A 15,966-nucleotide genomic window follows, 5' to 3' on the forward strand; every position below is an offset into this window, starting at 1 on the left:
AAGAATATTGTCAATAATAAACCGGTCCGCAGTGCAAAAAAGGTTGGGGACCCCTGCAGTAGGATATATAATATATATTGATCACAATATATTGAAATCACAGATAAAGTGTAATTACCCCATATCCATATAAATTAAACTTAAACATAATATTGAAAAGAGATAATTCTATTATACAAAAAATCTAAACCCACTACCAGAAAAAAAAAACAGCTGTTTGGTTAAGAAAAAAGGAAAAACTCCTTAACATATAGTAAAACATATTGTTAGCCAACATCTGTACTTAATAGCAAATCAAAGATTTTGAAAATAATTCAAAAAAGGTCCCCACAATGTTAAAAAATCTTGTCTGGGTTCGGAAATTAAACAGTGAATCTTCTCTAAATTTAAACAAGCCACAACATCATGTAACCAATGAGTATGAGTAGGTGGAGTGACATCCTTCCACTTAAACAACAATGCCCTCCTGGCTATAAGAGAAATAAAGGCCAAAATGTGCAAATCATGTGACTCCAAAATAATATAATTTCCTCCAACAATACCAAATAAGGCAGTCAAAGGATTAGGTTTAAAATTTACTTTTAAAAGCACCAAAAAAGTTTGAGATACTTCCTTCCAATATTTTTCAAGACTCGGACAAGTCCAAAACATATGGATTAGTGAAGCTTCTCCATTGTTACATCTATCACAATAGGGAGATATATCCAAATAAAAACGAGTCAGCTTATCTTTAGACATATGGGCCCTATGAACCACTTCAAATTGTAGAAGGGAATGACGGGCACATAACGATGAGGTATTAACCAATTTAAAAATTTCATTCCAAGTGTCCTCAGAAATTGAAATCTGTAAATCTTGTTCCCAAAGATTTTTAATTTTATCTGAAGGAATATTTCTCATTCCCAACAACATACCATAAATATTAGATAGAGTTGCATTATGGAAGGGTTTCAAATTAAAAATTATATCAAGTAAATTTTTATCTGGACTTTTAGGAAATGTATGTACTTGAGAACGCAAAAAGTCTCTAATTTGTAAATATCGAAAGAAGTGAGTTCTGGGTAAGCTATACTTAACTGACAGTTGTTCAAATGAAGACAGACTATCTCCAACAAACAAATCCTGAAAACATTTAATATCCAATCTATTTCACTCTTTAAAAACTACATCAGTCATAGGAGGTTTAAAAAAATAGTTAGAAAAAATGGGACTGGAAAGTGAAAGACTCAATAAACCAAAATATTTTCTGAATTTTAGCCAAATCCTCAAAGTGTGTTTAACTACAAAATTATCAGTTAAGTTACTTAAAGATAAAGGAATTGAGGATCCGAGAAGAGAAATGATAGAGAATTTATTAACAGAATTAGCTTCTAAAGAAACCCAGACCGGACAGTTCTCTTGATTAATAAAATATAACCAAAACGTAAGATTCCATATATTGACTGCCCAGTAATAAAACCTAAAATTGGTAAGGCTAAACCTCCATTCTTTTTAGGTTTTTGAAGATGAACTTTATTTAATCAAGAAATTTTATTTTTCCATATATAAGAAGATATAATAGAATCCAAAGAATCAAAAAAGGATTTAGGAATAAAAACAGGTATGGCCTGAAATAATTACAAAAATTTAGGCAAAATATTCATTTTAATAGAATTGATTCAGCCAATCAACGATAAAGAGAGAGATGACCAATTTGATATTGCCTTCTTAACATAATTCAGAAGTGTAAAAAAAATTTCTTTAAAAAGGAATTTATAATTCCTAGTAATCGTTACGCCCAAATAAATAAATGATTTCTTACAATTTTAAAAGGAAGGTTAGTAACTAATATCAAATTATTCAAAGGAAAAAGTTCACTCTTATGAAAGTTAAGTTTATATCCTGAAAACTGACTAAAGCGGGAGAGTAAAGAAAGTAGAGAAGGTAATGAAGATCCACATTAGAAATGTAGAGCAAAAGGTCATCAGCATAAAGCAAAACTTTGTGGGTAATACCCCTCCTTAAAATACAAGTGATATCATTAGATTCCCGGAAAGCAATAGCTAAAGGTTCTAAGACCAAATCAAAAAGCAAAGGGCTCAAAGGACAACCTTGTCTAGTTCCACGATGAAGTTTAAATGGTTTAGAATACTGAGAGTTAGTAAGGACCTGACCAGAGGGAGTTAAGTAAAGTAATTTAATCCATTGAATAAAATCGGTCCCAAAGTTAAACTTTTCTAAGGTTTTAAATAAATAATTCCATTCAACCCAATAAAAGGCTTTCTCAGCATCTAAGGATATCACACATTCCAAAATCTCTTTAGAAGAATAAATAACATTCAGTAAACGACGAATATTAAAGTGGGAGTATCGATTTTTGATAAATCCAGTTTGATCATCAGAGATAATAGATGGCAAAATATTTTCAATCCTATGAGCCAAAAGTTTAGATAAAATTTTAGTACCAACATTAAGTGAGGAAGTAGGTCTATAAGAAGAGCATTCAATTGGGTCCTTATTGTTGGATCGACCTATTTCTTATGAGGAAATTGCTGAGGTTGTTCACTCCTTGCACTCGGGGATGGCTGTGGGTCCTGATGGATCTTCTGGAGAGTTTTATAAGGTTTTCCTCTTTGCTTATACCTCGTTCATATTCAGTCCTTTTTGACCCTTTTAAATTAGGTAAGTTGCCACAATCTTCTTATGAAGCCTCTATTTCACTTATTCATAACCAGGGAGGTTACGTGCCAATTTATAAAACCTTGGTTAGACCAGAGCTAGACTACTGTGAGCATTTCTGGTTACCACTCTATAAAACTGATGTGACAGCGTTGGAGAGAGTGCAGAGGAGACTCAGCAGGATGTTGCCTGGGATGGAATGTTTCAGATTTCTGGGGACTGGAGGGGCTCAGTCTGTTCCCTCTGGAGTCGAAGAGGATAAGAATGGACACGATAGAAAAAAATAAAACTGTGAGGATAGTCAACAGGAATTTATTTCCCTGTGTCAGAGGTAGATTAAACTAGAGGGCATTTATTGAGGAACAATTCTAAATGGAATTGGAATTAGTTTATTATAGTCACATGTACTGAGATACAGTGAAAATCTTGTCTTGCATACCGTTCACACAGATCAAACTATTGCACAGTGCATTGAGGTAGAACGAGGGAGAACAAGAACAGAATGTAGAATAAAGTGTAAGGTACAGAGAAAGTACAGTGCAGGCAGACAATAAGGAGCAAGATCACAAGATCAAACGTCTATGTTATTGTAGCAGGGCATTGCTCAATAGTCTTATAACAGCAGGGTAGAACTGTCCTTCAACATGTTGATACATACATTCAAAGTTTTGTATCTTCTGCTGGATGGCAAGGGGGAGAATCAGAATTAGGCTTAATGTCATCGGCATATGTTGTGAAATTTGTTGTTTTGTGGCAGCATAATAATAAAAAGGATCAATTACAGTAAGTATATATAAAACAAGAAAATTAAAACAAAGCAAATTAAATTGGAGTGGATCCAAGTTGCTTCTCAGGCAAGAGTTGATATGTTTTATCACCAACCAAAGTAATTCATTACAGTGGATGCAAGTGCTACTGGACAATAGTCATTAAGATAGGTTAGGACATTCTTTTTAGGCACTGGTATGATTGAAGCCTGTTTGAAGTGGGTAGGTACCTTGAACTGCTGAAGCGAGATGTTAAAGATATCAGTGAACACTCCAGCCATTTGATCAGCACATATCTTTAGTACTTGGCCAGGTAGGTGCCCTGGCTGATCAGATGCTTTCACTGGATTGATCCAGCTGAAGACTGCTTTCACGTCAACCTCAGAGACTGAAATCAAGATATCATCGGGGGCTGTCAGAGTTTGTGATGATGCTGAGAGGGAGCATAGAAGGCACTGAGCTCACCTGGGAGTGAGGCCTCGTTGTCTGTGTTGCTCAGTTTCCCTTTGTAACAATGATAGAATGCAAGCCCTGCCACAGCTGTTCAGCATCCCCAGTGTCTCAAATTCAAAGTTCAAAGTAAATTTATTATCAATGTACATATATTCACCATAAACAACCACCAGATTAATTTTATTGTGGGCATACTCAATAAATCCATAATAGAATCAATGAAAGACAACACCAACTTGGGTGTACAAAAGACACTAACTGTGCGAATAAATAAAATCAAACAAACAAATAAACAAGCAAGCAATAAATAAATATCAGGAACATGAGATTAAGAGTCTTCGAATCAGAATCAGGTTTGATATCGTTTGCATATGTCATGAAATTTGTTGTTATGTGACAGCAGTACAATGCAATAATAAAACTGCAAGAAGTATATGTATATTTAAAAAGTTAAATTAACAGTGCAAAAAGAGAATAAAAAATCAGTGAGGTGGTGTTCATGGGTTCAATGTCCATTGAGAAATCTGATGGTGGAGGGGAAGAAGCTGTTCCTGAATCGCTGAGTGTGTGTCTTCAGGCTCTTGTACCTCTTGCCTGATGGTAACAATCAAAATCAGAATCAGAATCAGAACCAGGTTTATTATCACCGGCACATGATGTGGAATTTGGTAACCTAGCAGCAACAGTTCAATGCAATACATAATCTAGCAGAGAGAAAGAAAAAATAATAAATAAAATAAAACAATAATAAATAAACAAGTAAATCAATTACATATATTGGGAAAAATTTTGTAAAATGTGCAAAAAAACAGAAATATTGCATATTAAAAAAAGTGAGGTAGTGACGTAGAAGGCAGTCCTGGGTGATGGGATCCTTAATGATGAGATGTCCTGGATGCTCGGGAGCCTTTTGCCCATGATGGAGCTGGCTGAGTTTACAACTTTCAGCAGCTTATTTCGATCCTGTGCAGTGGTCCCTCCATACCAAATGGGGAAGCAGTTATTCAGAATGCTCTCTATGATACATTGGTAGAAATTAGAGTGCCTTTGGTGACATATCAAATCTTAAACTGATTTGATGGAGAAAGGACGTGAAAGCACAGAGGAACATCTGGAGAAATTTCTGAAACACTCGCTCACTGCTGTCGTTACTGCGTGGTCGGGAATCTTTCGGAGGGTAGGCCTCAAAATCCCCAGCTTTGCCTGCTGTTGGCGACTGAGGTTGAGATCGAATCATTCGGACAGAGATGGCGCTCAGTACTCGGTGTCAGAAAGCTGATCAGAGCTCGAAGTTTTCAGATGACTCAGAGTCGGACTGTGGTCGGCATGGCAGGGAGAGTTTTTCCTCCTTTTCCCATCTGCATGAGATGTGGGACATTTGAAAGACTTTGAACTTTTACTGTGCTCATGGATTTCTTCATCAAGTTAAGGTATTGTTGCACTGTTGTAACTACATGTTATAATTATGTGGTTTTGTCAGTCTTTTCAGTCTTGGTCTGTCCTGTGTTTTGTGATATCACACCGGAGGAAATATTGTATCATTTCTTAATGCATGCATTACTAAATGACAATAAAAGAGGACTACGTGTCTTCATAATCTAAAAAGAAAACTGCGAAGGAAATATAGCCACCGTCCTTAGAGATGTTGACACCCAGGAATTTGAAATTGCTCACCCTTTCCACTTCTGATTCCTTGATGCAGACTACTGTGTGTTCCCTTGTCTTCTCCTTCCTGAAGTCAGCAATCAATGCTTTGGTTTTACTGATGTTGAATGCAAGGTTACTGCTGCGACACCACTCAACCAGCTGAACCACCACTCAACTATCTCGCTCCTATATACCTTCTCATCACCACCTGAAACTATGCCAATAATATTTGTGTTGGCAGCAAATTCATAGATGGCATTTGAGCTGTGGCGAGCCACACAGTCATGGGTATAGAAAGAGCAGAGCAATCCTCAAAATGCAAAAGGGTCGATTATCAGTGAGGTGGAGATGCTATTTCCAATCCTTCCCAGACTTTGGTCTTCTGGTGAGGAAGTCATTATTCTAGTTGAAGAGGGAGGTACAGAGGCCCAGGATTTGGAGCTTTTCGATCAGAACTGTAGGAATGATTGTGTTAAATGTTGAGCTGTAATCAATAAGCAGCAGCCTGACGTAAGAATTAGTATTGTCCAGGTGATCCAAGGCCGTGTGGAGAGCCAATGAGATCTCAGCGGCTGTAGACCTATTGTAGCGACAGGCAAATTGCAATGGGTCCAGGGCCTTGCTGAGGCAGGAGTTAATTATAACCAGAACCAACCTCAAGCATTTCATCACCACAGATGTGACTGTGACTGGACGATAGTCGTTAAGGCAGATCTCCCTGCTCCTGGGCACTGGTGTGATTGTTGCCCTTTTGAAGCAGATGGGAGCTTCTGACTGTAGCAATGAGAGACTGAAAATGTCTTTGAAAACACCAGCTGGTTGGTTAGCACAGGTTTTCAGAGCCCTACCAGATACTCCATCGGAACCTGGCTCATCAACCTCTGGTCCTCTTCCAAGTTAATAATCAGTTCTTTCATCTTCCTCCAAGAGGACCACAATCTTGTTGTAGGGTTTGGAGGCTTGCGTACCTCAATGACCTGGAGAACTATGTTGGCTGGACTCAGCGCCTTGTGCTTTGACTACTGGCAGCGTCACCCATGCCAAATAGGTCAAAGGTAGAGGCCAAACTGGTCCTCGAGGTTTGGGGTTCAGCTCGGGGATAACAACCCTGACTGGTCAAAAAAATTGTTTTGAAAACAACAATGAAGAATCCTATATTCCTGAGTCTACACCCAGGATTTGCATGAGTGACAGTAGAGAAAAGCGTGAGGAAGCCACTGGTATGATGAACGAAGCCCTGAATACTGCCAAGATCAAAATCAAAATTGTGTTTCGGAATGTACAAGATGCGGGAAACCAAAGGTAGCTTAGCTCTGTACAGTAGAGGTAGAAATGAGCACCCTGGACCACACCTGGGGCACAATAGAGAATATGGTCAAGGACAGACAGAGATGGAGGACCTTCATTGCTGCCCTAAATGCCAGCAACGTGACAGGCAGTAACTAACTCTTATCCTGCTGACATTGAGTAAGAAGTTGTTGTTGTGGCACTACTCAGCCATATTTTCAATCTCCCACTGAAATGCTGATCCGTCACCACCTCAGCTTTGGTCCATGACGCTGGTGTCATTAGCAAACCCGAAGCTGCGCTTAGCCACACAGTCATAAGTGTAAAGCAAGTAGAGTGGGGGCTGAGCACACAGCCTTCTGGTTCACCTGTGCTGATAGCGACCGTGGAGAGGGTGTTGTTACCAATCTCAACTGACTGGCAAACTCAAGGGTCTTCAGGTGGATAAGTCACCTGGACCAGATGGACTACATCCCAGAGTCCTGAAAGAGGTTGCTGAATAGATAACTGATGCATTGGTCAAGATCTTTTTTTTATTGATTCTGGCTTGGTCCCAGACGACTGGCAGATGTCACTCCACTCTCAGAAGGGAGGAAGACAAAAGAAAGGAAATTATAGGCCAATTAGTCTGACCTCAGTGGTGGGGAAAGTGTTGGAGTCTATTATTGAGGATGAAATTTCAAGGTACTTGAAAACTAATGATAAAATAAGTCAAAGCCAGCATGGTTTCTGTAAAGGGAAATCTTCCCTGACAAATCTGTTAGAGTTCTTCGAGGAAGTAATAAGCAGGGTGGACAAAGGAGAGGCAGTGGATGTCATTTACTTGGATTTTCAGAAGGCGCTTGATAAGGTGCCACACAAGGCTGCCTAACAAGATAAAATCCTACAAGAAAGATACTGGCATGGACAGCAGAGTAGCTGACAGGCAGGAGGCAGCAAGTGGGAATAAAAGGGGCCTTTTCTGGTTGGCTGCCTGTGACTAGTGGTCTTCCTCAGGGATCAATATTGAGACCGCTAATTTTCACATTGTTTGTCAATGGTCTAGATAATGGAATTAATGGCTTTGTGGCAAAGTTTGCAGATGATATAAAGACAGGTGGAGTGGTAGGAAGTGCTGAGGAAGCAATGTGATTGCAGCAGGACTTACACAAATGGACAAAAAGTGGCAGGTGGAATACAGTGTTGGGAAATGGGTGATAATGCATTTTGGAAAAAGGAAAAATATAGTGCAGACTATTATCTAAATGGGGAGAAGATTCAAACATTGGAGATGCAGAGGGACTTAGGAGTACTCATGCAAGACTCCCAGAAGGTTAATTTACAGGTTGAGTCTGTGGTAAATGTTGGCATATATTTCAAGAGGAATAGAATATAAAAGCAAGGAGATGATGCTGAGGCTTTATAAAACACTAGTCATGCCGGACTTGGCATATTGTCAACAGTGTTGTGCCCCATATATCAGAAACGACGTGTTGTCATTGAAAGTCCAGGGGAGATTCAGGAGGATGTTTCCAGGAATGAAGGGGTTAACATATGAGTGGCATTTGGCAGCTTTGGGCCTGTACTCACTGGAATTTAGAAGAATGTGGGGGATCTCGTTGAAACCTACCAAATATTAAAAGGACTAGATAGGGTGGATGTGTGGCCACTGGGTGTATCTATGCCGCGGCTTGGTGATCTGTGCGACGGATGCCCCTCTCTCTTTCCTGGCTTTCCACAGCACATCTGCTCGGGCCGCCACCTCCCGGGGGTTGTTGAAATCTGCGTCGGACAGCAGCAGGCATATGTCCTCGGGCAGTTGCTCTCGGAACGCCTGCTCAAACATGAGGCAGGGTTTGTGTCCTCCAGCCAGGGCCAGCATTTCGTTCATTAATGCTGATGGCGGCCTGTCTCCCAAACCATCCAGGTGCATTAAGCGGCGTGCTCGTTCACGCCGTGAGAGTCCGAAAGTCCTTATGAGCAGGGCTTTGAATGCTGTGTATTTGCCATACTCCGGGGGCGACTGTATAAACTCCTCAACTTGTGCAGCTGTCTCCTGGTCGAGGGAGCTCAGCACGTAGTAGTAGCGAGTGGACTCCGAGGTTATCTGCCGAATGTGGAATTGTGCTTCTGCTTGTTCGAACCATAATTGGCATCACAGCGTCCAAAAGCTTGGCAGTTTTAACGAAACTGCGTGAGCAGATGCAGCGTCGGTCATCTCTGGTCCAAATATCGTTTGGGCCGTCGGGGTCACCAAATGTAGCGGTGTGCTACACACAGCGCTAGAATAACCACACAGAGTCGGTGAGTTAGAGTTGCGATGAAAGAGATTTATTCAAACTTCGCAGCCTGCTTTAAAGCCTTCCCATTTCCGCCCTCCCTGGGGCGGGACTGCTGTGGGGAATGCATATTCCCAGACCCTTTCTGCGCGCGGGATTTTCTCCCTGCTGGTGAAGATGGCCTGGCGCCCTTTTTGGGGCCGACCCTCTCGCGCTGTTGTGAGCCGGTTCATGTGTGCCAGAAAGTGGGTCGCCACAATGTATCACAATGTACCAGAATAGTACAGCACAGTACAGGCCCTTCGGCCCACAATGTTGTGCTGACCCTCAAATCCTGCCTCACATATAACCCCCCCACCTTAAATTCCTCCATATACCTGTCTAGTAGTCTCTTAAACTTCACTAGTGTATCTGCCTCCACCATTGACTCAGGCAGTGCATTCCACGCACCAACCACTCTCTGAGTAAAAAACCTTCCTCTAATATCCACCCTGAACTTCCCACCCCTTACCTTAAAGCCATGTCCCCTTGTATTGAGCAGTGGTGCCCTGGGGAAGAGGCGCTGGCTATCCACTCTATCTATTCCTCTTATTGTCTTGTACACCTCTATCATGTCTCCTCTCATCCTCCTTCTCTCCAAAGAGCAAAGCCCTAGCTCCCTTAATCTCTGATCATAATTCATACTCTCTAAACCAGGCAGCATCCTGGTAAATCTCCTCTGTACCCTTTCCAATGCTTCCACATCCTTCCTATAGTGAGGCGACCAGAACTGGACACAGTACTCCAAGTGTGGCCTAACCAGAGTTTTATAGAGCTGCACAATTACTTCGCGACTCTTAAACTCTATCCCTCAACTTATGAAAGCTAACACCCCATAAGCTTTCTTAACTACCCTATCCACCTGTGAGGCAACTTCCGGGGATCTGTGGACATGTACCCTCAGATCTCTCTGCTCCTCCACACTACCAAGTATCCTGCCATTTACTTTGTACTCTGCCTTGGAGTTTGTCCTTCCAAAGTGTACCACCTCACACTTCTCCGGGTTGAACTCCATCTGCCACTTCTCAGCCCACTTCTGCATCCTATCAATGTCTCTCTGCAATCTTCAACAGTCCTCTAAACTATCCACACCACCAACCTTTGTGTCATCTGCAAACTAGCCAACCCACCCTTCTACCCCCACATCCAGGTCATTAATAAAAATCACGAAAAGTAGAGGTCCCAGAACAGATCCTTGTGGGACACCACTAGTCACAATCCTCCAATCTGAATGTACTCCCTCCACCACGACCCTCTGCCTTCTGCAGGCAAACCAATTCTGAATCCACCTGGCCAAACTTCCCTGGATCCCATGCCTTCTGACTTTCTGAATAAGCCTACCATGTGGAACCTTGTCAAATGCCTTACTAAAATCCACATAGATCACATCCACTGCACTACCCTCATCTATATGCCTGGTCACCTCCTCAAAGAACTCTATCAGGCTTGTTAGACACGATCTGCCCTTCACAAAGCCATGCTGACTGTCCCTGATCAGACCATGATTCTCTAAATACCCATAGATCCTATCTCTAAGAATCTTTTCCAACAGCTTTCCCACCACACATGTAAGGCTCACTGGTCTATAATTAACCAGACTATGCCTACTACCTTTTTTGAACAAGAGGACAACATTCGCCTACCTCCAATCCTCCAGTACCATTCCCGTGGACAACGAGGACATAAAGATCCCAGCCAGAGGCTCAGTAATCTCTTCCCTCGCTTCGTGGAGCAGCCTGGGGAATATTCCATCAGCCCCGGGTACTTATCCGTCCTAATGTATTTTAACAACTCCAACACCTCCTCTCCCTTAATATCAACATGCTCCAGAACATCAACCTCACTCATATTGTCCTCACCATCATCAAGTTCCCTTTCTTTGGTGAATACTGAAGAGAAGTATTCATTGAGGGCCTCACTCACTTCCACAGCCTCCAGGTACATCTTCCCACCTTTATCTCTCATCGGTCCTACCTTCACTCCTGTCATCCTTTTTTTCTTCACATAATTGAAGAATGCCTTGGGGTTTTCCTTTACCCTACTCGCCAAGGCCTTCTCATGCCCCCTTCTTGCTCTTCCCAGCCCCTTCTTAAGCTCCTTTCTTGCTTCCCTACATTCCTCAATAGACCCATCTGATCCTTGCTTCCTAAACCTCATGTATGCTGCCTTCTTCCACCTGACTAGATTTTCCACCTCACTTGTCACCCATGGTTCCTTCACCCTACCATTCTTTATCTTCCTCACCAGGACAAATTTATCCCTAACATCTTGCAAGAGATCTCTAACATACTGCTGCAACATATTTCAGGCCATATGCCAATGATAGAAACATAGAAAACCTACAGCACAATACAGGCCCTTTGGCCCACAAAGCTGTGCTGAACATGTCTTTACCCATAACCCTATATTTTTCTGAACTCCATGTACCTGTCCAGGAGTCTGTTAAAAGACCCTATTGTATCCGCCTCCAACACAGTCGCCAGCAGCCCATTCCACGCACTCACCACTCTCTGCGTAAAAAACTTACCCCTGACATCTCCTCTGTACCTACTTCTAAGCACCTTAAAACTGTGCCCTCTCGTGCTAGCCATTTCAGCCCTGGGAAAAAGCTTCCGACTATCCATACGATCAATGCCTCTCATCATCTTGTACTCCTCTATCAGGTCACCTCTCATCCTCCGCCATTCCAAGGAGAAAAGGCCGAGTTCACTCAACCTATTCTCATAAGGCATGCTCCCCAATCCAAAAAGGCAACAATTATACCAGTGCCTAAGAAGAATAGTGTGAGCTGCCTTAATGACAATTGCCCAGTAGCACTCACATCTACAGTAATGAAATGCTTTGAGAGGTTGTCATGACTGGACTGAACTCCTGCCTCAGCAAACACCTGGATCCACTGCAGTTTGCCTATCCCCACAATAGGTCAATGGCAGATGCAATCTCAATGGCTCTTCACACGGCAATACAAACACCTGTGTCAGGATGCAGTTCATGGACTATAGCTCAGCATTTAATACCATCATTCCCACAATCCTGATTGAAAAGTTACAGAACTTGGGCCTCTGTACCTCCATCTGCAATTGGATCCTCAATTTCCTAACTGGAAGACCACAATCTGTGCGGATTGGTGATAACATCTGCTCACTGGTTAGCGTAACCTTAGGGGCGTGTGCTTAGCCCACTGCTCTACTCTCTCTATACCCATGACTGTGCGGCTAGGCACAGCTCAAATACCATCTATAAATTTGCTGACGATACAACCATTGTTGGTGGAATCTCAAATGGAGGTGATAGGGCATACAGGAGTGGGATATACCAACTAATGGAGTGGTGCTGCAGCAACAACCTTGCACTCAATGTCAGTTAGACGAAAGAGCTGATTGTGGACTTCAGGAAGGGTAAGACGAAGGAGCACATACCAATCCTCATAGAGGGATCAGAAGTTGAGAGAGTGAGCAGTTTCAAGTTCCTGGTTGTCAAGATCTCTGAGACCTAACCTGGTCCCAACATATCAATGCAGTTATAAAGAAGGCAAGATCGCGACTACACTTCGTTAGGAGTTTGAAGAGATTTCGCATGTCAACAAAGACACTCAAAAACTTCTATAGATGTATTGTGGGGAGCATTCTGACAGGCTACATCACTATCTGGTATGGGGGGGGGGGCCTAATGCACAGGACCAAAAGAAGCTACAGAGGGTCATAAATTTAGTTGGCTCCATCTTGGTATTAGCCTACAAAGTACCCAGGCCATCTTCAAGGAGCAGTGTCTCAGAAAGGCAGCGTCCATTATCAAGGACCTCCAGCACCCAGGACATGCCCTTTTCTCACTGTTACCATCAGGTAGGAGGTACAGAAGCCTGAAGGCACACACTCAGCGATTCAGGAACAGCTTCTTCCCCTCTGCCATCCGATTCCTAAATGGACATTGAACCTGTGAACACTACCTCACTTTAAAAATATATATTATTTTTGTTTTTGCACGATTTTCAATCTATTTGATATACGTATACTGTCATTAATTGATTTATTTACCTTCTATATTATGTATTGCAGGGGTCCCCAACCTTTTTTGCACTGCAGATGGGTTTAATATTGACGATATTCTTGTGGACCGACCGACGGGTTGGTGGGAGGGGTGGTGTTCATCTTCAACAGTGCACACTGGCGGCACCAGAGATGTTTTCTTGCTGGTGCTACAGTGGGGCTGAATTATTCAGTGATGGTGCTGAGCGATGTGCTGTATGGTAATATGTATTCGCAAGCCAGACACGTGGCGTTCAAAAGTCAGTTTCAAGCATTATGTGCCTACTATAAATGCCTCTGTTGATTCACAAGCAACAGCAATTGATAAATATATTATAGAAGTGAACTGTTACAGTGTCAATGGCATCTGAGACAACCCGGGCTACACAGAGCATAAACAAACAAACCAACAGAGCATCCAACCCACAGCGTACAACATGAATCATGCACCAATCTCGCAATCAGCATCAAATGCGTGCTTTTCAACTGAAAAACACAACACTAACCCACAATGTCCACTGTTATTCGCATTACATAGACAGACAAGGCCAAAAGATACACCGTTATTAAAGTCAAATAAGGCAAACAACAGATGCAAGACTTTACCAGGAGTTGGACAAATTGTACTCTGACCATGCAATACCTCAATTAATTCGGCTACTAAATTTAAAACAAAAATCAACAGAATCACCGCTTGGAAGTCTAAGCAAAACCAGTAGGCTTAATAGCAGTAAATGTAATATTTTAGGATTTGCAGGAAACATAAGGACTATGGGGTATCCACCACAAAATAATAACAATAATCAGCGTTAGTCTTGGCCCAAGTTTAAAAAAAATCAACTGCACTCACCATTGATGTTCTCAGAGAAGCACAATCCGTCTGTTGTTGTGATTGGTGGTGAAAGCATCAATGATTTTCTGGATGTCAAGTGCTTTGGTCCTCCGGCTGTTTATGTCCAACAGGGCCAAGTTGCTGTTCCGAGCATCGCCGCTGCTATTCCTTAGGTAGTTTTTGACGCGTCTGAGGCAAGAGAAACTCCGTTTGCATGAGGCAGATGTCACAGGCAGAGTCAGTGATATGCAGATTAGTTTGTATAAATCTATAAATGCATCGCGGTAGGGTCTCATTGGAGCTAGAAATTCCACTGTGTCATTCACTCTCTGTCCTTGCTAGAGACTCAACCACTGCTCTCATATACTCATGATTTTCTTGGACAATCTTTGCATGTCCTTTGTCAAGCATATTTCCCACTCTTGAACCGTCTTGTTTTCTCAGTCTGAATTCCGCCCATGCCTCCATTGCGAACTTATGAGCTGCATTTACATGGTGGGTTTTAGTTGCGGTAACCGGTGACAGTGAAGGTAGACTCAGAATGGAACCCATGTCTTCCACACAGGAAATGCCTGCATGCGAAGCAGAATGTAGTATCTTTCGTGATTGAATATTCCAGCCAGGAGTACAGGTCAAACCAGCCACGAATAAAACTCCTTTGCTGATTGCCAAACTGTTGCGAGCAGCGAAGGGTACTTTTTCAATGCTAGCCCACGGGTTCCTTCCTCAGGCTGCTGGCTAACATCACTAACAGTATTCCCACTCGCACTAAGAGCAGCTTCATCCACTTTCTCTTCCCAATCTCGCTCCATTTCTTGTTCCTCTACTTCGCCCTCACACTCCTTCGCTGAACTGCTGTCGTCCTCATCCCCACTTACTTCTTTCTGCATGTCACTTTCAATTAAGACAGGTTCAGGCTGAGACACCACTGATTCCTCTGGATGAGGTCGTTTTCTCACTAAAAATCGATCCATTTTTCACGCCGCCAAAATAATGCACGTGCCAGGCCGGCGCTAGCTTGTAAAAACACAATGTGTGTGTGGCATCCGTTAGTCTCGCGAGACCATGGATCTGCGCCTGGATATATACTATCAATCTCCCGTGTGAGAGAGAGTGAGTGACATCACCACCTTAAGTGATCTTAGATCAGCTTAACTGATCTGAGAACAGCAACAGCAAGGCATTGACAATGAACGAATAAGTAGAAGTGTAGAGTGGATCTGACAGAGTTTATAACTTGCAACACACATAAAAGTTGCTGGTGAATGCAGCAGGTCAGGCAGCATCTCTAGGAAGAGGTACAGTTGACGTTTCGGGCTGAGACCCTTCGTCAGAACTAAATGAAAGAAGAGCTAGTAAGAGATTTTCCAGCATCTGCAGATTTCCTCGTGTGTGAGAGTTTATAACTTTATTGCTGCGTGGGTGCTATGGTAATTGGGGGCGCTGTTTCACTAGATCAAATGGCGAAACAAGCTGTATTCAAAACTATACAGAGAAAGCTAATCAGCTGCAATTTGTATGTGAAATTCCAGTTAATTTCTTGGTGGTGCTACGCTGGTGCTATTGCAATTTCTGCTGGGGCTATAGCACCAGCTAGCACCACCTTAGCGCTGTCCCTGACAATGCATGACTGGGAATGAGGAAAGGAGCAGCTGACTCATATTGTTTCATATCGCCAAATCATATTGTTTCCTCGCAGCCTGCGGCCTGGTGGTTGGGGACCACTGATGTACTGTATTGAACTGCTGCTGCTAAGTTAACAAATTTCACGACACATGTTGCTGAGAATAAACCTGATTCTAATTCTTCTAAATTCCAGTGAGTACAGTCCCAGGCGATTCAATCCCCCATCATCTCTGGAATCAACCTGGAATCTCCTCTGCACCACCTCCAAAGCCAGTATATCCTTCCTTAAGTAAGGAGACCTGAACTGCATGCAGTACTCCAGGTGCGGCCTCACTAGTACCCTGTATAGTTGCAGCATTACCTCCCTGCCCTTC

The sequence above is a fragment of the Mobula hypostoma genome, chromosome 5 (assembly GCF_963921235.1).
Source record: "Mobula hypostoma chromosome 5, sMobHyp1.1, whole genome shotgun sequence".
Taxonomy (NCBI): Eukaryota; Metazoa; Chordata; class Chondrichthyes; order Myliobatiformes; family Myliobatidae; genus Mobula; species Mobula hypostoma.